Genomic DNA, 23,348 nt, shown 5'->3' with positions numbered 1-23,348 from the left:
ACCCATAGTGAAAGAAAGCTGGTTGCTCCCTCTGCTAACACTGTATCCTCCATACTTGGTGCACTGGCCTCAGTTTTAGTTTTTAGTTAGGTGTCCCAAGACATTCCTTTTGCCTCACAATTTGATCAAAGAACTGGTTTAATTTGACTGCAATGCAAATTATTTGATCATTGAGAATGAAAAACTTGATTTACCTGGGAAGGTTGCCCACCTTTTCCTGTCAATGAAAATTTAATTTGAAGACTTGGTTATGCAGCCTTCTGTAACACACTGGCATAGAGCAACAAACTCCTTGGGTGCTTGGAACAGTTGGTGTACATGTCTGCTCCACCATGAAATACAGTGGCTTTTTTTTCCTGACGAGAAAAAGAACAATTTAGAATTTCTTCCATACATATGTTGACAAAGTTTGCTAACTCTGATGATAATTCATAACACCAGTTTCATAACGACTCAGCTTCATAACTTGAAGTAAATCTGCTTTAGAATTCAAGCAATGCAAATATCCTTTTTCTTGGATGTAGAATGTTACTGTGGCTGCATATATATGGAATCCATCATAATCAGATGTACTAGCAGATCTGATGTTAATGTTTGTCAAACTAGTAATGATTCCTTTGCTATTTTTAAACTTCCATCATACCTTGCTTTTCAAATTCAGTTCTTTTCTTGACCTAGAGGATCAGAAGATTAAATGAGATGCAGGTAGCAACTACAAAATACCTGGCAGCCTTTCAGCTTTTGCTTGATTCAGGAAACAAACTTAAGCTAGGAAAATATTCCCTTTCTTTTGAACCTCACTGCCTTTTTAATATGGGGACTGACATAAAGAAAACCTTAAGGAAACATTTTTCTGTTTGGATTCTGGACCACAAAGGGCCACTTTAAGACTTAGTTTCAGAAATAATTTAAATGGGGACAAGTGCTCTTCCCATACGTCTTTGGAAGTCTCCTTGACATGCTAAGTAATTATTCAGTACTCCGAGTCATGCACTGCTTACTCTCTCACCACATTTGCTGAAGAACAATTTAAAGACCATAGTAATATTTAAATCTTCATATCAGAAAATTTAACATATAAACCTATTATTTATAACCCCAGAATTAAATGTTGGATCTCCCTGTGAAACAGAAAATTTATCCCACAGATTGAAGCAAAGTTCCAATTTCTTGCCCTCCAATGACTCCAATGCATTTGAAATGTGTGACATGTCTGATGCAGAAAATCTTTCACTTGCCAGAGGACTGAATCTTGCTTTTAGAGCAAACTTTACTTTTCATGATTGAGAAGACTTTATTGTGCTTGGCTGAATGAAAAGAAAAACAAGGTTACCAGAGGGCTGAAGGTCTAGCCTGAGTCCTGTGGAAATGGATCCAAGAGCAAAAGGTGTGTGTGGAGGTCACAGGTATATGATAGATTGATTTGTTAATAGTTCCATCTTTCATTACACAGGCAACACTTCTTCATTAACATATATCTGGCTTTCTGAAACAACTGAAAGTGTCAGATGATGAAACTGTTTTATTCAATCTTACAGTCTTACAGACAGCAAAGCTTGACTGCGTATGTCTTTCTTCTTCAGTGCCTTTGTGTCTTTTTCTCCATGTTTTCAGTTTAAAGAGGAAACCCTAATTTCTCTGAGATTAAGAATTTATGCTCAAATCTGTCAAACTTGTTTAAACTTGTCAAGGCATTCAGTGAAACTGGATGTTTCTTGTGTGATCATTTGTCACACAATAGGTAATAATATCTACCACTGATTAATCCACTCTTTCCTCTTTTTTACTTTGGATTTTTTTTTTTCCTTTGGCTGAAGTTTTAGTGCCTTCTAATATACCTCTCAGTGAGTTTCTTTTACAGGGAAAAATTGGAATATTTTAACCACAATTTCTGTGACAAAATAAATAATTGTTAGTTCTTAAATTAAAAATTTTAAAAATTGTCTTCTTTTTGCAGAATATGAGAGCAGGCATGACAAGGAGGTCTTACTAGAGGCAAAGGTATTAAAGGTATTTAAATGCTTCATTGTTTTAAAATTATTAAAACATTATATTTTTTCTTATACTCTGGAAAACAAGGATACCTATACCAGCCCGTGGGGATCTGTCCACATACCTGACCTAAAACTATCTCAGCCATTTCTGTTAGACCATGTTTTAGAAAGGCATCCAAGTCTGCATAATGATATGCGGACAGATGGTGTTAGGATGGGGCAGAGGCCTCAATGCATGACACCTTGAGGAGTTTCTCCTGAATTTATTGTGGCTTCTCTGTTATGCAGGCAACAAAGCCTAAAAGGCAGCTCCTCACAGTCTAGGGAAGGCAAGTGAGGCCCTTTCCAATTAATTATGATCTTTGCTCAAACTTTTTTAGGAGCACTGAATGAGTTTGTAACTTAAAAAAAAATAAAAAATACAAAAAACAAAGGTGGGGGGAGAGTGGAGAGGGAAAAAAAAAAAAAACCTGCTGCCAAATTGTGATTTAAACTGAGATTGGCATCAGCAGACATTTCCACATCAGCCTTTAGCACATCTGGTCCAGACCAAACAAATAGAAGATTTATTCTGTCAGTGAGATCATTTAGCATTCCTTTTTATGCTTCAGAAAGAGCCTGTACCTGTCAGTCACCAAAGCACTAGGCTTTTGGTGGCTGGGCTCTGTTGCTCTTTTTGACTAGCCTTGATCTGAGACTTCTAAGAAGGCTTGTGTTCACCCGCTCCACCTGGGAGACCGGTACCCATGCCAAGTTCATTTCCATAGTCTTATAAAAATCTCCTGGAGGATTTCAAACATCTGCTCATAAGTAAAGAAACATTGTCTTGAGATATAACAATAATATAAAGGGCAACTGAACCTTCCTTGCAAATAAAACTGAGCTAATAAATAATTTTGTTTCAACAGTTATATACAATTCAAACAAAAAAAAATTAACTAAACAGGCACATGCACATTAAAAATCAGGTATGAAGGAAGGGTTTTCTTCTAATACCTTCAGATATTTTCTTTTTTTTTTCCTTTTGGTCAAGAGGTTTGGTTTCATTTATTTCCTGAGCACTTGGCACTAATTATTGAAAGGAAGAGCAGAGGCAAGCCGCTCAGGTGCCAGCACAATCCACAGCAGAGGCTTTAGCAGGGTGTACAGCAGGGATGCCAAAGAGGGGAAACCTCTGGGCCAGCTGAAAGAGCTGCCAGGAGCCTCCAGGTCATTCAACAGTGGCTGATGGGACCTCAAGCCCTCCTGCTCCTATGAAAGATTCTCTTAGGAAGTAATAGTGACTAGGGCATGGCAGAAGGGCATGAAGAAAGGGGGCTGAAACACTGCCAGCTTGACCAGAGAGCAGTGACATGTGCCCTGCAGAAAGTCATGGCCTCTCTTTCTTTAAATCTGCACACCCCCCCCCCCCCCCCCCGCAACTGACATGTCTGCCCAGACAGAGCTCCAGTGAGAACATGATGCCACCCCAGCACCCAGCTGCAGGGTGAGCCCTGCTCCTACCAATATTGGATGGCAGCAGTGAGCTCACCTGTGGGGTGCTCCCAGGTATTGGAACTCCTCTGCTGAGTGAGAGCTCTGGAGGAGGTGTGTACTTTGAGGGGTATGACTGACAGCAAAAAACAGACTACTGAAATCACATGCTGCCTTCTCTGGGATGGCAACATGCACATAGGATGCATGCCACAGAGGATTCCCTCTCAAGGAGGAGAATCAGCCACCTGGCTGAATACTATGACTTATGGGATAGGAGTCAATGGCAACAAGTTCCTGCCCATTGCACAAGGCATGTGTTCTCTCTGTATCACCTCTACAGAGGCCCTTGTACAATAAATACAAGGTTCTGCATGTGGACCTGAACAAGGAAGATGGTTTATCTAGCTTTGAGTTGTCATCGAGAATAAGTTGGTCTGTGCCCTGCATCAAAACTGCTTCCACAAAATAAAAAAGACTGGTCATGGTCTTAGGAGACTCCCTTCTGAAGGGAACAGAAAGCCTAGTATGTAGACTGGACCCACTTCTTAGTGAAGTCTGCTGTTTCCCTGAGGCCTGGGTTAAAGATACAAAGAGAAAACTTCCTGCCTTGATACAGCCCTCAGATTATTACCCAGTATTGATTTTTCAGGTAGTCAACACTGAAGTTGCTACAATAATCATAGAATCATAGAATAGTTAGGATTGGAAAGAACCTCAAGATCATCTAGTTCCAACCCCCCTGCCATGGGCAGGGACACCTCACACTAAACCATATCACTCAAGGCTTCATCCAACCTGGCCTTTAACACTGCCAGGGATGGAGCAATCACAGCCTCCCTGGGCAACGCATTCCAGTACCTCACCACCCTTACAGTAAAGAATTTCTTCCTTATATCCAGTCTAAACCTCTGCTGTTTAAGTTTCAATCTGTTACCCCTTGTCCTATCACTACAGTCCCTCACCAGCATCCCTGTAGGCCCCCTTCAGATACTGGAAAGCTGCTATGAGGTCTCCACGCAGCCTTCTCCAAGCTGAACAGCCCCAACTTTCTCAGCCTGTCTTCATACGGGAAGTGTTCCAGTCCCCTGATCATCCTCACAGCCCTCCTCTGGACTTGTTCCAACAGTTCCATGTCCTTTTTATGTTGAGGACACCAGAACTGCACACAATACTCCAAGTGAGGTCTCACAAGAGCAGAGTAGAGGGGCAGGATCACCTCCTTTGACCTGCTGCTCACACTTCTTTTGATGCAGCCCAGGATACGGTTGGCTTTCTGGGCTGTAGTCTGAGGGCAATCAAGAGACACTTCAGGGCCTCAGGATGGCAGGTTAAGAGATCAGGACCACAAGCAGTGTTCTCTATACTTCCATTTGCAGGGAATGATGAGGGAAGAAACAGGAAGAGACAGCAGATCAATACCTGGCTCCAAGCCTAGTGTCACCAACAGAATTTGGGGTTTTTTGGTCATGGGTCAATCTACATGACACCAGGCCTACTGGCAAAAGACAGGGTACACCAGTCTCAAATTATAAAAACAGGATCACTGGAGATAAGCCTGGGAACAGCACACCAGTGTTTGAGGGGTGATGTGCTAGAAATGTACTTCAGTCTGCCTTCTCAGTGGAGGTACGGGATGGAGAATGATGAAGCAGCAAAGATACAAGGATTATTGACGTGTTAGAAACTACAGAAACACCTAAGAACAGTCATGTAGGAATTAGGTTTTCTCCCTACAGAAAGGTGGCAGGATCAACTGAAGTGCATCTACACCAATGCAGACAACATGGGCAACAAACTGGAGCAGCTGGAAGCCATTATGATATAGCTACTGTCATGGAAACATGGTGGGATGACACACACAACTGCAGTAGGTGGCTATAAACTCCTAAGCATTGTCAGTGCACAGATGCAGTACTGATGCTCCAGCTGATGGTTTTAGGCTCTCATACAACTCAACCCAAGTTGTGAGCCTGCTGCAGAGATCAGTTTGCTCAGTTCAACGGCCCATGTAATGTAAGAGATCAGAGAAGACAGTCATAATGCTTCCTGCAGCCCTGCAGTCTATGTGTGGAGCCATTAAAGCAAAAATTACTGAAACTGTATTCTGTTTTCCTTTGTTTTTTAATATTCAAGTTCCCAGCTCTCAATCCATCACTTTTCTCATGCACTGTGGAAACTGAGCTATGTCATATATTTTATGATTGCCTAAGCTGGAGAATCACTCTTAGGTAGGAAGAGCAGGAGTATTAGTCTGTTTAGGTAATGAACAATGATTTCAGGTAATATAATTTATTCCTTTTCCAGCTCAGCCCTCCTAATCTTAGGATGCAGTATCAAAGCCACAAAGACAGCTGTTACTCTTATTGACTAATTTGTGCAGTGCAAAGTCAGTGCCTACATGAGCTCACTGAAGGATGATGGCTAATGAAGTAAGAGTTAAGAAAAAAGGAAATTATGTGACAAGTGAAAAAAAGATCTTTGCAAAAGAGAGGGATGTAAAGAAGAAAGGAAGAAGGGATTAAAGGGAGACAGAAATGGAAGTTCTAATACGCAGGATCATTGACAAACCCATTGCAATTGTATTAGAAACAAAATTCATGGCAAAATAGCTTTGGGGGATCTTAAAGATGTTGATCCTCTTCCTGCTTCCAGCAGGTGTATTGTCACTACCTGAAAATAGCACAAGCATCAACAGTTGTAAAATGTGTATCTTGCGATTTGAATTATATCAGTTAAATAAGCACAGAACCAACCTATATATCTCCTTGGACTTTATTTTGTAAACATGGCTGTGGAAAAGACTAAGCTAGACCAGGCTAGAACTAAAGAGGTGGCTAAGGTCTCCTTGTCTGTCATGGGAACTACAAACAATATTTTGCCTGCACTGCAGTAACTGAGATAGATAAAGAAAATCCTCTGAGGCCAGTAACCATCTGGAATAGAGGTTTGGTTTTCTTTCTGCACTACCAAGAAATTGAACCCTCAAGTAGGGTCACATCATGGATACCTCTCCAGAGTGGTAGAATAGCCCACCAGTTTTCAGCAGTGCTGCTTGCCCCAGTTCGAAGTAAGAAAAGGAGATATTCTAGGCCAACATTGACTCGGGAATCTTAGCATAAGAAAATAAACCAAATAATTTGAACTGTGGGCCAGTCACCTATCTGCAAGTTAAGCCTCATGACTGGCTCTTATTCCACTCATGTGCAGCTTCCAATCTGGAATGACATGGAGAAAAACATCTGAGCAGAACTGTGCAACCTGCAGAGAATCAGTTGTCCTTCCTGCAATTATCTCATGTTGAGTCAGTGGGATCATGATGTGGCTCTCAATATTCCTATTGTACCAGGCTGTCTCTCCTGCAGAGAGGCCTTTGCAGTACTTTCTTTTCATTTTACTATACTGACTGGACATGATGGTTGTAATCCTGTGACACTTGTTCAGGATGCCTCTGGAGGTCAATACACCCAAGCTATTTACCCAAGACCTAAATCAAAGTGACCTGATCTTCAAAAGCACGGAACTCAGTAACTTTAAGAAGAGGTCAGCTTCTCTGAAACTAGTTTTCTTTGATTTAAGGGCCTAATTATGGATCTAGCAGCCCACTAGTAAGTATCTATGTGCAAAGGTTCAAAACTAGCTAGGGGATTTAGCTACAGAGCTCACATTAATTTCAGCACCTTTGAAAATATCTGCCCCGGGTTTGAAAAATTGCATACATAACTTGATTTTTTTTCTTTTTCCCCTTTTGCTGCTAATTATTTTTATCTCAACCCCTTTTTAAAGTCCATACAGCATTTTGGAAGCCATATTAATTCATATAGTACCGCTATGCTCAGTTCTTTGCCATTTCTTTCTTGTAGTCTTTACTGTGACATATGATTATTGTTACTGCTTTAGTCTCTACTTTTCCTACCTGCCATCCTTATCTGTGTAGTAGGTTCTTATGCACTCCATCCCAACTGTTTTGCTATTTGTTTTGATAAAGGCAACAGTCTTTGGTCCCACACTAACAAGTTTTGGTTCCACAATAACAGACAAGTCTTGTTACTTTGCCAGAGAAACACTTCTATTGTTCCCACCACCTATTCCTTTTTCTTTAGTGTCAACATTCATGCTCCCCTTCAGTATAAAGATGCTCAAACAAAGTTTTCTGACTCCAATTACCATTATTTGCAAAGGTTTGGGTTTTGGTCTCAGTAGGCACTTAGATTTTCTTATGTGTCCCAACCTGCATGTGTGGAAGAAGAGGAAAAAGCAGAAAAGACATGAAGTGGAGGAAATGCACCACAGGTTAGCAAGTAATTGACTCACCTATGGATCATTGCTTATCATGGGTCTGCTGGTGGATTTTTCATTATTCCTATTTCTTACTTAGACATGCACAGCAATCAACAGTCACATATGACATGGGATGTTGAAGCTGGCTTTTTCCCCTATTGTGGCATTTAATAAACATGATTATAACTAGTCTATGCTGTGACTCCTACAGCATAAGATGCTGATAGTCTGCGGCAATTTATTGGAGAAGGATGACAGGTAGAACAAACCAGACCAATAAAAATTCCCCTTTCTCAAAAGCTGTGTGATGTTTCATTTATTTTGTACTGTCCAAGACTGAAATTTCTATAAGCTCCTGAATTTTTCTGTGCCTGGAGAGATCACTGTTAGGTAACATTACGAGAGGACTCTGCCCACACACAAGAAATACAAGACAGTGACACAAAGTGACTCAGGAACAACTCTACAGAGGCTATTATTCCTTCCAAACAAGCTAACTAGCAAAATGATTGACTTGACCCCTGTGACAAAATTTAATATTTTATATTGCAAACAAAGTAGCTGGCAATAGTAAAAAAAAAAAACAAACTAAATTAAACAAAAAAAAGATACATATCTTATAGAGCTTTTTAAGGATATTTTGGGGGCACCATATACCTCTATGGAATCTGAAGAATCAGCAGGTTTTATTCTTCTAGTTTTTCCTCATTTTCTGTTTTTGTTCCTAAAAGGCTTACTTTTTAAAAAAAAATCTGTGTTTTTTTTCTTATGTTCAAATTTACAAAATGTACAGTGAATTAGCATACATAAATGACCATTACCTAAGGGACTTGGCTCCTAAGTCTTCATTATCTTCAGAACTATGTTACAATGGTAGTGGAAGCCTGTCTAATTTTATATCAATTTGCTTCCAGCCATGATTTTCTAATGTACACCCCAGTGGTCAAATAAGGGAGTAAGAAAATATATTTATGAGCTTTTACAACCACACCTACAATTTAAGAGGAATAATTCTCTAGTAGTGTATTCCTCATTAGTCCTACCATTAAGACGGTTTTCTCAGTTTTTGCTCAGACCTCAAGCACCTGAATTTTGTCAGTTTTGGTAATATGAACACCATCAGATCCTGGATACAGGCACTGGAACTTTATTGAGTTATCTGATCAGTATAATGCCTGGGACATTTTTTTACCCAGGTAAACCAGCACAATGCAATGCAATATTTAGAATCATAGACTAGTTAGTGTTGGAAAGGACCTTAAGATCATCAAGTTCCAAGCCCCTTGCCATGATGGGGTTGCACAGTTTCTGAATCAACACAGGCCAGGAACCATTATCAACAGAATTTGAAGTGTTCCTCTTATATTTTAAAGGTTAAAAGCGTTTAATGGTATGGACATATGCAGTCATTTGGCTGGAGGTCAGAATAATACAAATAGAGATGTAATTGTGTTGCCTCCTGAATTCTTATGTGAAGTTCCTGATTTCTCCATAACCTTCTTGTGTCCTAGGCAGCAATGGATCTCAGCCCTGAATGCTGGACTGAATGCCTCACTGGCATAGGAAAACTGCAAAAAAAATGACATTTTCTGTTGAAAGTCATCAGTACCAGTAAAATGTACAGTATACCCTGGCAAAATGGGTTGAGCATCAGGAGCATCCTGCATCAGGACATCATCTTTTGCCTACTTCAGTCACCATATGAGTCCCTAGCATATTTCATGGTGTGGTGGCTTCTTTTTCAGTCAAACTCCAGGGAACAGAACTGACAGCCTCTCAATATGAGCTGCTGTAACTCAAACCAAACTTGGGTTTACAGCACAAAACTTGACAACATAAAAAATTCTAAGGTCTGTAAAAGAGAAGTGGAAGGAAATTGTGTAACAGAAACATGCATGCACATATACTTACATTCATACCCACAAACACAAGTACATTTGCTTCTCTTTCAACTTTTTCAAAGCCCTCAGTTCCTATCTCCAGCTTTTGTTCCAGAACTCTCTGAAGTATCTAAACTATAAATGGAGCTGTGAAAACTCAATAAACTAGGAGAAGTGTCTGAATTTTACTTATATACTTTAAGGGGTTTCAAGAAATATTAGATATTCCATAAAAGCACAGTGAAATTGTGTTGACAAAGGTGTCAAAATATGTACATACAGGGAGGAATAGTTTGATATAAATTTAGACTTTAAATGGTTTATTTTCATGAGGTTGGAATCTGCCAGAACATTCACTTATCTGTCATGTATTAGTGATGTTGAATACATTTTACAAGAGCAAAAAAGCAATTCAGCAAAGACTGCAAAAGAAACTAAAGTTAACTGCCAACTAGGAGTGACTTCTTAGCCGTAGGTCATGGGAGAACCTATCAATATAATACAATAAAACATTGGAAACATCAGCTTGGAAACATCAGCAACTTTTAATGTGAGATAAAAGGAGCTTTGCATACATGCAAGGCAAGGAATTGAGAAGAAAAGCTGTGTGTGTAAACAACCCAGCAAGATATAAAATACATCTGTAATGAGGTTCCAAAATCATATAATAAATGCACAGCTGTACAGGTTCATAAACTTAATGGAGGCTGGAAGGTGCCTCAGAAAGTGATCTCTAGCCAAACCTCCTGCTCAAACCAGGGATAGCTGTAGCTCAGGGCTCTTCCCAGTTAGTTGTTCAAAGCCTTTGAGGAGGGAGACTGCACAACCAGCTTGAGCAACCTCTTCCATTGTTTGATTGCCCTCATGGTACAAGTTTCTCCTTATATCTTGTCAGAATTTCTGTTTTTTGTCCTCCTGTCATGCACCACTATTGGGGCCTGGTTCTGTCTCCTTGGCACCATCCTCATACTTATATGAAAGACAGTTTGGATAGCTTTCCCTCAGCTACCCGAAGCCATCTATTCTGCCAGCTAAAAAAGCTCATTCCCCCAACCTTTCTTCATGGGGCAAGTGCTCCAGTGCTGATTGTCGTGGTGACCTTCTGCTGAAGTCACTGCACTTTATCAATGTTTTTCCAGTATTACAGGGACCAAAACAAGACACAGTATACCAGATGTGACCTAATAATAATGGACAATCTGAACAAGGAAATTGCAGTCAGCAAAGGAAAAACAATACAATCTCAATCCATTGTCAATGTATGTTTGAGAAAAAAGACTCACCTGAACTTACTGTAATTACAATTGGGAAATATAAGGAGGGGAAATTTTAAGCAAGAGCTGGAAATGGCAGTGCTCATTCTATTCCTGGTTCGTTCAATGGCCAGGTATGGAAATTTAAGTAAGTTGCTACACATCTGTTCCTCAAAGTAAAATGGGCTTGAACAGCAGTTTTCAAGCAGGAAACATAGAATAACATATGCTTATACAAAGCATCTTACACCACTTGAGCAAATGGATTCTACTTTTTACTATAGCTTTCAATGACTCACCTCATATTTCACCCATTGTCTACCTGCACATTTAGTGACCAGAAATCTTTGAAAATTTCATATTTGTTCTGAAAGCTAGACTTCAACTTCCCTGGAGCTCTGACTCTCTCTGGCTGCAGCTTTACATGTGTATACTGCTGTAGTAGGGACCTTAAACTCTTTGATAGTCTCCTTCTTTATTAGACATTTTTAGATCAGTAATATAGTCATTTCAGACACAGAAAACTCAGTGCAAAGACTGTAAGAGAATAGCGTAATACATGTTGCCTGAAAGTACAACTTCTGCTCTAACACTAACACTGAACTACACTTTTTGAAAATGTGTAATTTCAGCCTAGCTTAGTTTCTTAAATCACATACCTCTTTTGACAAAACCAGCTGTATATATAAAGCTAATCAATTGATTACAGCTTCCAAGCCATTTCATTACTGAACTTTTTATAAAGAGAGAAAATGTCATTCATTTTTTATTAAATTAAAACATTCTTCAGTAGTTAAGATTTGAAATTGGATAGAAGTTTGCCTATTGCACTAGAAGAATAGCAACAAATTATTCAACGTTGGCAATTATTAGACCTTTAAAAATGTGTGTTAGTCCACACTGTTGAGGTACGTCAGCATTTAGAAGGTGAATACTCTTGGCTAGGGGAGAAGAGATACTCCCCTGAGAACAGGACTCTGAAATAAGTGTATGCATAAAAGAATAAGTATCTACATAGAATATGTTTTATGTATTGGTGAGTACCACTCTCTTATACCTAATGGAAAGAAATCAGCACTTCAATGTGATTTTTTTTATGTTCAATGGGATGAAGAAACAGTGGGAGCGAAATCTCCCTGTGCAAAGATTACAAGTTATTTCCATGTGGCAGTCTCAATGTGTGTTCTTTTCACACATACATTGTAATAATCTCATTCCACAAGATTGTTATTTTAAATTCCATAAATGAAAGAAAAATCATTCAAACACTCCTTGTTCATTTTCATGCCATTTTAAGGGTTCCCATAAACTTCAGTGAATTTTTATATATATATATATATATTAAGATTCCATATGGGTAAGCTCATCCCAATTATTCTCCTAACAAAATGAATTTTCTCACTAGGGTTAGGTCTATTTTCATTCGCTCTGTGTAAGTCTGTAATAACTCAATTAAAACAACACAGATCACCAAGAATGTAAAATTAATGTAATATTTATCAAAGATCAGTTTGCCTACTCACATTAGAGTCCATTTGGATTTACACCAGTGTGATCCCTGGGAAAGATGGCAGCTCCTTACTTTTCCTTCCTTTCTCCCTTCTTTCACCCAAACTCTGCCAAAACTGATGACTTCCTCCTCAGCTGCCTCCTAAGTCAGCTGGTCTTTTCCTATCTTCACCCGGATAATGTGAAGATGTTTTTCTTCCCTTGTATACCACTGTCCTAGTTCTTTGAGCATTACATCCTTTTCAATTTCTAAATGGAAATGCTAAATTTTCCACAGAGGAGGTGCCCTGGGGGGGAGTTTTGCTCACACACAAGAATGGATGTCAGTTAATATTTGGACATGATTAATTAACAGTAAACCCTAAGGCAAACTTTGCTATTATGAAAATAAGACAATATTGCAGATTACATGAGCTGCTGCCTATATAACAAAGTTACCCAGGTGCTCTGAAATAAAAAAAAAAAAAATGCCTTAGATATAAAGACAGGGGTTTTTTTATGAATTTCATGTTCAGATGAATTACTTTTTTCCCTCTTAGACATTATAGGAATGACCTAGCGATAAGCTATTATTTAAATTACCTCTCAGGCATTTCCAAGCACTAGTATAAAGTTTTCTGATTTGCAGAAAATTTTTTGGAGTTCATATTCTTTTTCTAGTCAGTGTCTAATTGGTACTTCACCAAAAAAGTAGAAGGCCAACATCCCTGTGTAGTGTATGTAAATCTTGGATGACATTTCATAGAATCATAGAATAGTTAGGGTTGGAAAGGACCTTAAGATCATCTAGTTCCAACACCCCTGCCATCGGCAGGGACACCTCACACTAAACCATATCTCCCAAGGCTTCATCCAACCTGGCCTTGAATACTGCCAGGGATGGAGCATTCACAACTTCCTTGGGCAACCCATTCCAGTACCTCACCAACCTAACAGTAAAGAATTTCTTCCTTATATCCAATCTAAACTTCCCCTGTTTAAGTTTCAACCCGTTACCCCTTGTCCTATCACTACAGTCCCTAATGAATAGTTTTGCAGCTCCTTCTTGGATGGAAAACAGCCTCTGTTTGACAAATAGAACTGAAACACACCTGGCTCATCTTGAGAAACAAAAACTGTTTTTTTCCAAAAGAAACTAAAGTAGGTTATTGTGTGGGCAAAATAGAGTCACACATATTTCAACAGAGTGCAAATGGTGAGATAACAAAATTAACTCCAGCACTGAAGAGCTGAAAACCACACCAGTAGGAATACAGGTAGGGGATACAGGTACATGGCTAGATAAAAAATGCTATTGAATGTGTAATGGCAGATATGGTCAGAACCTTAATTTTATGTCTTATCCAAAAGATGTAAGAAAGGGCTTAATAGCTTTTCATTATCACAGAAAATTGCATACTTGTTTTGCTTCATAAAATAAGGCTGTCAATTTTTTCTGCTATGGAACATTACAGGCTCTCTCCCAAGGCAGTAAATCAGTATCTGGAAATGTTATATCACTGTTATTCAGGTATTTTCTTCTCCGCAGGCCTGGCACTTAAATGTATTTGGAGACACTGCAAAATTGTGTCTTCTGATTATGAGAACAAAACTTTATTATGAGATCAACTAAAACTTGTCTGGTTTCTAGTAACTTTTCAACAGAAGAATTTGTGAACACAAAAAAAAAAGTAACTCTATGTAGAACACAGAAATTAGAAGCTTGGAAAAGTCTGAAGCCAGAACAATGCAGTCAAACAGCACAGTAGGCTTTCAAAATCTGACTTCTCTTCCAAGTCCTGCAAATAAATTTTTGTTCCCTCATTAAAAAAAAAAAAATCAAAACCAAAAACATTATTTGCAAGGCATTGAAAAAATATAACCTTAAACCTCTAAACCTCTCCTGACAAAGGCATAGAATGAATTAAAAGAGTTAATTAATAATTGACCTAATTATCACCAATTCATATCAGATTTTCAATTATGACATGAACATTTGCCCCTTTTTTATTGTAGCTTGGTTGTATCTATAATGATATATTTATTCAATAATGGTTCATGAGCTTTTATTTTTGCAGATTCTGGATTCTTATAATAAGTGAGCAGAAAAATATTCAATCAGAGAAGGTGAATTTTCCTCTAGGAAATACTCATTTGTTATAATTTCTCTCCAATTTCTTAATGCTACCATTGAAAAGTGCTAAGGTCATCTCAGGCCAAAATGGAATAGAGGATCCTTTTGCGATAGTCTCCTAATGTAAAACCTTTTAAGCTATATCCAAGAGGTATATTCAGATTCCTGGTCCAAGTAATTGTAAGTGCCAGCTGTGTACACATGGTAGAGAAGCTTGAAGAAATATTAGACACCAAAGGGCTCCTTCTGATCATGCTCATCCTTTTTAACCCACATGAACAAGCATGACTCACTGCTACATTCTCATTTGAGTTTCCCACCAGTATAATCAGAGCTGAGACAGGCTGTACTGAGAGCAATTCCAGTTAAGAGTTGCGAGTGTGCCAGAGGAAAGGATAACAAGTCAAAATTATCATCACAAGTAGATTTCATTCAAGAAGCCCCAGTGCAAATTTCTACAGTCATGCAGTAAAAATGAATTGTGCTAGTGCAGAATGGAAGCTGTTTGAGTAGTCAGCATTTCTCAAAAAATACCTACACACTACAGGAACAGTAACCCATCTCTCTCATTGTGTTTCAAAGAGTTAACTGTCAGGCTTGGAAGTATAAGGATTTCTAAAACAAGTAAAATAATTGCACTGTACTCTGAGGCTTCAACTGGACGATATATGTCAATAAATATAGCAAGTGGGTCTACAGGGAAGTAAAAGAGATCCTTAGAGATACAGAAAATGTAACAATGGGGAAAGATTGGAAAGAGAAAGATTCAATTAAATTGGAGGCAAGACATGCAGCTGTTCCTGAAAGACTTCTGAAGTTGGTCCAAGAAATACAAATGTTCACAGAACTCTTTAAAAGGATTAAAAGACTAAAACAGGAAAAATATTTGCAGAGACTTTGGAGATAACACTATGGGCAAGATAAACCTGATACACTGTCTCATAGAAACTGCACATCTTGGATTCTTCAGCTATCTGGTCTCATGGTCCTGAGAAACTCATCTTCCTACAGGATGGATTAATGCCTTGTAAGACACTTCATATTAGGCTTTTTGTTTCCTAACTTGGAGTGTGAGGACTTGTGCTACTCAATTCTTATGCAGTATTTCAGACATACAGATGCAAATTATTATTCCAACTGAACATATGGAGCAGACCTGAAAATCACAATCACACTTTTAATAAGTAATATATCTGTGTCTGTTGTTCATGTTCAGAATGTTACTTGGAAAGGAACAAGGGTAAGAAGGAAAATAAGACTTTTTAGGAAGCCAATAAGAGAATGCAAAACTTACATCTAGCAATTCATGGATGTGAATAAACAAACAAAGGCCTTAAAGGCCACTAAAGAACCTTCGCCATCTGAAATTTGTAAGATTTTCAGCTATTGCATAACATTGCCTCCAGCAATGAACCTTACCGAATCAAATAAACTTAAAGTTTGTGCTATAAATCCATGTCCCTTTAGAGAGAGACTTGAGGAGAGAGAGATTGAACTAGAGAAACTGAAAAAGAAAGTGCACCTCTTAAGGAGTTTATGCAAAATTATTTTAAAATATGTTTAAAAGTCATTGAAAAATCAGTTACATTCAGTGATGCAGTCATGAATGCTGGAAGAAAATTATACAAGAGATATGAAGTTTTCTGGGGAAAGAAATTGAGCAGATAACTAACAGGTACACTAAGAATGGTTGCAGATACCTATAAACAGAGATTAACTCATTTGCAACACATGGTAAATAAAAAAAATCTATCTTTTCTAGAGATGGGAGGATGTTTATATTTAGGAGCTTAGCACAGTCTGCAGGGAGAGGATAATCAGTAAAGGTAGAATAAGACAGATTTTAGGGTGAGCATTTTGTGCTTTGTTCCATTAGTAGTTTATGAAAATTTAAAAAAAAATGTGTGTGTGGTCATAGAATCATAGAACAGTTAGGGTTGGAAAGGACCTTAAGATCATCTAGTTCCAACCCCCCTGCCATGGGCAGGGACACCTATCAGGAAAAGAAAAAAACAGGCTACATACAGATGATGGGAAAACATCCTTAATCGCATTGCCAGCTATTTCTACACAAAACCCTAGAAACACAACCTGCTTTGGAAGGACGGAGTGTACACCCCTCCCAGCAGTAGCATTCATTCTGCCTTCCTTCTCCGTTCCTCCAGCAAATACTGAGCAAGCCTGACTGCCCAAAGCTCCCTTTTTTATTTCTTTATCTTTTCTCCTATTCTTCTGTATGATTTCCTATAGCAGCAGTACTACTGCCTCACTTTCATAACATATAAGTAGCAAAATACAACTTTGCTCCCACTCTGAGTAGGTAATCACAATGTACGTGATTGGGATTCTCAAAATAGTCAAGCAGAACAGCATCAGTTTTGCTTGCTTTGGAGTCTCTGCTAATCTCAGTTTCTTGCCTGCTCCAGTGCTTTGTTTATGCAGTCCTTTTGCTGTTCCATGCGTCCCCTACAAATGTTGTTTTGACATCATAGTCACCAGGTGCCCCACCACCCCTTCCATCAACAGACACTTGTGCAGCAGATGGCACAAATGGGCTGGCAATAATTTAATGCCTCGGCATTGGATTGCCTTGTCTGGTATTTGTAATGGTGACTAGACAGGGTTAATGACAGTAGCAAGGAGAGAAATAAAAAAAGACTCTAAACCCTGAACTACTTTAGGGATACATTTTCAGAGAAGAAATAGCTTTTCCATGAGCCAGACACTCCACTGAAAATCTCTGTTCCTAAGAAGCATGAGCTATATTCTAGAGCTTTATTTCAGAAAGGTACCTTGAGTTTAATCATGTCAAAAATGTCAAGATCTCCATTATCTGCTTTGATCACCATAACTCCAATGACTCTGATTATATTTTCTGCTTTACATTACAAAACTATACTTAGTTTAGCTATGAAACTCTTAAGGATAGAAATTAAATAAGGCTAGTAAGGGGTGACAATACCTTTCATTAGTCCAACAAATAATTAGCTATGTGTTTCCTACCTACTGGGACAGTGAAATGTATAGTTATAATTATAACCCAGTGGTAAATGCTGAAGATTATTTATTCTGCAGTTGAGTTTGTGCTACAAAATGTGATAGTAAAGCCAGGCAGGACTTCTTATACAAATCCCTACAGAGTTAGAGGTCAATTCAATGCGAATTATTGCAACTTTCATGGGTGTTTGCATGTAGGGTTCCAATATTGTGTTCAATAACCTGCAGGAAAATGTAGATCATGCAAGGAGTTAGAAATGAGTCATAATTAGTTCCTTTACTCTGCTGGCTTTTTACTCTGAATAAATCACTTGAACTGTTTTCATCCATTTCTCTGCTTCTAAATTGGAGATAATATTCTTGTCCCAAGAGTACTGTAATGATTAATTGATCACTTTCAAATCACTTGGGATTTGAAAATGTGTGCGTATAACTTCACATATGCAGAATATATATAAATATTTCCTTTAGTCTGTATGTTAGGTATAAAGGGTGTCGTTCTAGAATCAGCACTGAAATTTTTGAACAAGAATAATCAAAAAAAACTGTCTTGGGAATTCAGGCTGTCAAATTCAAATGACAGTCACACTTCCCATCTCCAAATTATCTCCAGCTATGAAGTGTTCTCTTTTTTCTTGAAACCATTTTCTTCAGAAGACTCAAGAAGCTGAAATTACTGATACTTGAAGAATTTCTCATTGCTTTCCTTTTCCAGTATGATATGGAGTTATTTGTATTCTACTTTGTGCGGCTTTGTCAGACATTCTATATTATATTGCAGTCTGAGCCACTTAGAGCTAAAACAGTTCCCTCCATTGCTACTATGAGAGCAAGAACAAGAGATAAATGAAGAGCTTTATTTTAAGAAAAAATAAATATGGATGTATTTGGGCTTCTTAATCAGCAATATTAGCCTTCAGTACTCTATAGAACCATGGACAAGATTGGGCGAATGATTACTAAAAATCTGGTCAGTTTTTCCAAGATTTTTTCTGGATCTATGTGTGTAATTGTAAGACCAGCATGCAAAATCAAGGCAATTCTGCAAATTTATTTCTCAAAAAATAAAAATAAATAAATAAATAATGATAAATAAATTAATTAATAATAAATAAATAAATAAATAAATAGTAATAATGTGTGAATACTGTAATGTCACTTTTTTTTCCCCTAAACTCTAGTATTTGGGGTTTAACTTTCTAAAGGATGTAGAAAATTTACCTTTTTTATGATCACAATGTGATTGAGTTGAAAGCCAGTAATATTTTGTTTGCTACTTTTTTGCTTTTAAGCTAGAGCTACATAGAATCATACACTCATAGAGTCATAAAATCATAGAATAGTTAGGGTTGGAAAGGACCTTAAGATCATCTAGTTCCTATCCCCCTGCCATGGATTGGCCTTTAGTAGAAGTAAAAAGTATACTAGGTAAGGCCCTGGCATACATTTCCAGCTCAGCCTCAGTTTTTTACATGATCCTATGCAAGGGTTTTAAATCCACTGTGGCTCAATTCCCCATCTGTTGATCAAAGCTAATAATATTCCCTTTCCCCTGTCCTTTCACTATTTCTTTTGTCTAGACTGAGTACAGCCAGTTAAAAATTTCCAAGTAAAATAGTTTTCTACCAGATTCACCAGCACTAAAATATTTAGAAGCAGCATGTCAACTGCACTGAAGATTTTGATACAGAAACCAGAAGGGCAGCATGTACAACCTGATATCCAGTGGTATACCTTTGGTGAAGCAGATCTGCTTGGCTGTACAAGCTCCAAATCTCTGGAATCAGACACTTTTTATAGAGCCACCACTTTTACCACCTAATCACACATATGAAAATCCAGAGTAATAAACGCCTATGTTCCTCCAGAGCTTGTGCTCCAGCTTTCCTGACATGGTCTGTGCAGATTTCCAGTATCTGCAGGAACACTTATTGTGTGGGCATGAATATCATGCTTATTCTCAGATATGCTGTTTACTCTCAGAGGCTCTTTGACTTCCAGGTGCATTTGTGGTTCCTCTCACTGCTTGTCACTTCCAGAGGCAAGTCAGCAAGTCATCTCCAGCACTGCCCAGGACATCGTTTCTACCAGTGACATGGAGATCCCAGAAATACATTTGCTTAAAGAAATATTCAGTATTCATTTTAGTCAGCCTTGTAAGTACATGAGCATCCTTCCTCTTAAAAACTACTTATGCTGTTTTCATTATTTCTGCTGTTATATTCTGCCATGATGCAAATAATACTGAATAATGATAATTCGTATGTATATTTCCCATGTTAAAGCAGACCAAGAAATCAGAATCCTGTAAATGTTTGGAAACTAGAACTTTGAACAGCCAAACACCTAAAAACCAAAAAATCCAAATAGTTAGAATGATTTCATAGCCTTTCTAATTTTTAGTTACAAGATACTTGCACTTTCAGCAGGTTATTATTATTATTATTTTGATTCAGTTCTCATGGTAGTTTTGAGAATTTATATAACAAATATATTTGTAGGTAAGGAAATCAGATGTTAGGAAGCAGGAAGATATCTATTCTGCAAAGATTAGTGAAAAATAGGCACAAACATTACTCTCTGGCTGCTCTTTTGCTAAAAGTACACATTTGGGGAGATATGTGCAGAAGTTTTACAGTGAAAGAGACCAAGAAGTCCTTTGCCTTCCTTCTTTTTCATTTAAGCTTGTTTTCTCTGTATCCTATTGTTTTAAAGGTGGTCCCAAGTTTGTTGATGGGTGTCTGCCTGTATGTAATGACATATTAATTACATCTCAATTAGATATGTATTGTAATGAACTCATTAATATAAATGTATGTGATTGGCCTCTGCTCTGCTACAGAACTAAAGTTAATCAGATAAATTTCAAAGGGCAAACCAAAGGATTATGCCTTACCTCATGGGGAAACAGTCCTTACTTTGAAGTACCTGTTGGCATCCAGAAAGTTCTGTCAAGTCATCAGTACATTTTAACTACATTGGGGTGGTTTCCTACTTTTTTTCTTCTGGTCTAAAAAGCTTTCTTTTTCTCTCATACAAATATTCTGCTTAGCCCAAAGAGATCTGCAACCCCAGCTGATGCCCTGGGTACCATCACCGCAGCCAGTATCAACCACTCATTAAACATTTTCTTTTTAGGATCCAAAAGAAGTAATTTGGCTTTTCACAAGTTACACAAATATAGATAGAAAATAATGATTATACTAGAAACATTTCAACTTCCAGCTCATGAGCCCATAGAAGTGCTAACCAGGGTTATCCTTGTTAATTCAGAATCAATTTTTCTGCATATATGTGTTCACTCATTTTCATGATTAAATGAAATCTCAGAGTTCAATAATATGCCTGCATTTTACTACTACCAGTAGACAAGTCAGGCATTCTCTCCACTGTTTATTCAACAGCAAACCACTGTTATTTGCCAAACAAAAAAGCAACACAGTGAGAACACTGAAATCCCTTTTTTTCTTAACTGCTCAGACTAATCTGCACAAAGACAGCCAGTCATTTCTTCCCTGCCAACTGATTATGCAGCCATGTTGTTTGAAAGCTTGCATAATTTACATTACCATGCCTAAGATCTCAGGTGACTATGCCTTTGAGGCCAGCATGATAGCCCCAGTGGACCTAGATTTGATATTCTTCCCAATATCTGACCCTTTTTTCCTTGTTAATTATAGGCAGACTTCCCTGGCCTGGGCCCGGATCTGCACCTGTTTCCCATCTCTGAGCAGCTGCTAATTAGGTTGCAAATGGTGGGGCTGGGCAGAGCCGGCCACACATGCTTCAGCAGTCTATTGATCAGATTGGCATGCCATGCATACAACAATTATTACCTTCAGAACCCACTTCCCACAATAAAAGCTGCTCACAGGAATATCAAATAAAAATTGTATTACTTCTCATCTTGAAGTATATAGTGAAGTATATAGGCAATGATGCTGTTTCAATGGAGTAAGAGAAACAGAGGACAAATTTTAGATTCAAAACTTCCTTGTGCAGGGAGAACTAATATCTTGAGTTATGTATATTTAACATGGAGGCATGACTTCAGAAGAGCTAAACCCATGGTAATTTACAGTGACATTTTTTAACATTTTTTTCTAAGTAATTTATTTGCTTTTTTGGTCCCAGGAAAAAATGACTTCTAAATCTTATTTTGGAAATTGAGCTGTGAATCATCCTAAAAATCTTATGCTGAAATAATCCTAAAAAGTTTATTTTTATTAGTGATATTTTTTATAATGAAGCTCAGAAGAAATTCACATTGGTAAGAATACTGGAAACAGTACAGTATTATATTAATAACTCGTGATAAACAAGTACATATCAGCTGAAGAAACAACTTCTCTTTGTCATTTAAATGAAAATAATGGTGAAAAAGTTTCATCTAATGTTGTAAGTTTCATGCTGTGTTAAAAGTTAAACTGTTAAGTTAGGTGTATGTTTCTTTCTCCCAATTATAAACGCCATTCAGACACCCATCTCAGATGTGTCATGCTGTACACATCTAAAGCTGAATAAGATTAATGGTACACAACTCCCTCAAATTTACCCAGTCTTGTCCAAAGAAAGCATGTTTATGATCATCATACTAATTAATCCTGAATTAATGCACTTTCCTCTAGGATAAAGCACAAGGTATTCATGCCATTTTTGAGCCTTTCAGATTGACCTCTCACTATACATTTCTCCATAGTGCAGAATTTAGCCTGTGATTAAGGAAACTGAATTTAGGAGCCCATATAAGCATATTTCTAGGTATGATAGCTGTCTGTTTCTGTTACATTTAATGGAAACTTAGTACAGTCAAGGAAGGACAGTTTAGAAGTCAGTTTGCTAAAATACAAGAATTATCAAAATACATTAGCATATTTGAAACATATCTGGCAAATGTTATGCCACCACCGTGTGATTCTCCTGTTATTCTGGAGCAGGAGCTGGAAAAACTAGTGAGTATTTCAAATGATGCTAGATGTGTATGCATACAACTGAATTGACTCTCATCTACTAATTATCTACTGATTATAACAGGTGCTTAGGTACCTAGGGCACATCTAGATACCTGAATGAACATAGCTAAACTCAGTTGTCTTCATCTGGATCTGAATGCGATGCACAGTAATTAAATGCTGGTTAGTTCTGAATAAGATAATTTAAGGTGTCAAAGAAGTTTATATGAACCTGAAGGATATGTGAGAGATTAACTCCTTTCTAGAACAACAGCTGGAGGTAAAATGCTTCATAGAATCTAAAGTGCCATTAGAGTTTAAGATTGAATGCTGCTCTACAACAGCTTAATTAAGGAACTCTTCATTAGGGTCTGTAGTGATAGAACAAGGGGTAACAGGTTAAAACTGAAACAGGGGAAGTTTAGGCTGGATCTGAGGAGGAAGTTCTTTACAGTAAGGGTGGTAAGGCATGGGAGTGGGTTGCCCAGAGAAGTTGTGAATGCTCCATCCCTGGCAGTGTTCAAGGCCAGGTTGGACAGAGCCTTGGGTGACATGGCTTGGTGTGAGGTGTCCCTGCCCATGGCAGGGGGATTGGAACTTAATGATCTTAATGTCTTTTCCAACCCTAACTATTTTATGATTCTATGACTGATTCTACAATTCTATGATTCTTTTGCCTAAAGACAGGTTTCTACTTTCAATTAAGGCACCCTAAGGTGGTGTGCCTGACCTTCCACTACCGTCCAGAGTCTTCTGTTGATTCTGTGTAATATCTGCCAGCCTCATGGGGCTGTGCTAAATACCCTAGTGCATTTGAAATGGTACTAGATGAATGGCCAAGGTGATCAGAGGACTGGACTTCTGAGAAAGGCTGAAAGAGTTGTGCTTGTTCAGCC

This window comes from Melopsittacus undulatus, chromosome 3, assembly GCF_012275295.1.
Source record: "Melopsittacus undulatus isolate bMelUnd1 chromosome 3, bMelUnd1.mat.Z, whole genome shotgun sequence".
In the NCBI taxonomy this organism is placed as follows: Eukaryota; Metazoa; Chordata; class Aves; order Psittaciformes; family Psittaculidae; genus Melopsittacus; species Melopsittacus undulatus.
The sequence above is the reverse complement of the archived record's forward strand: the minus strand, read 5'-3'. Positions refer to the sequence as shown.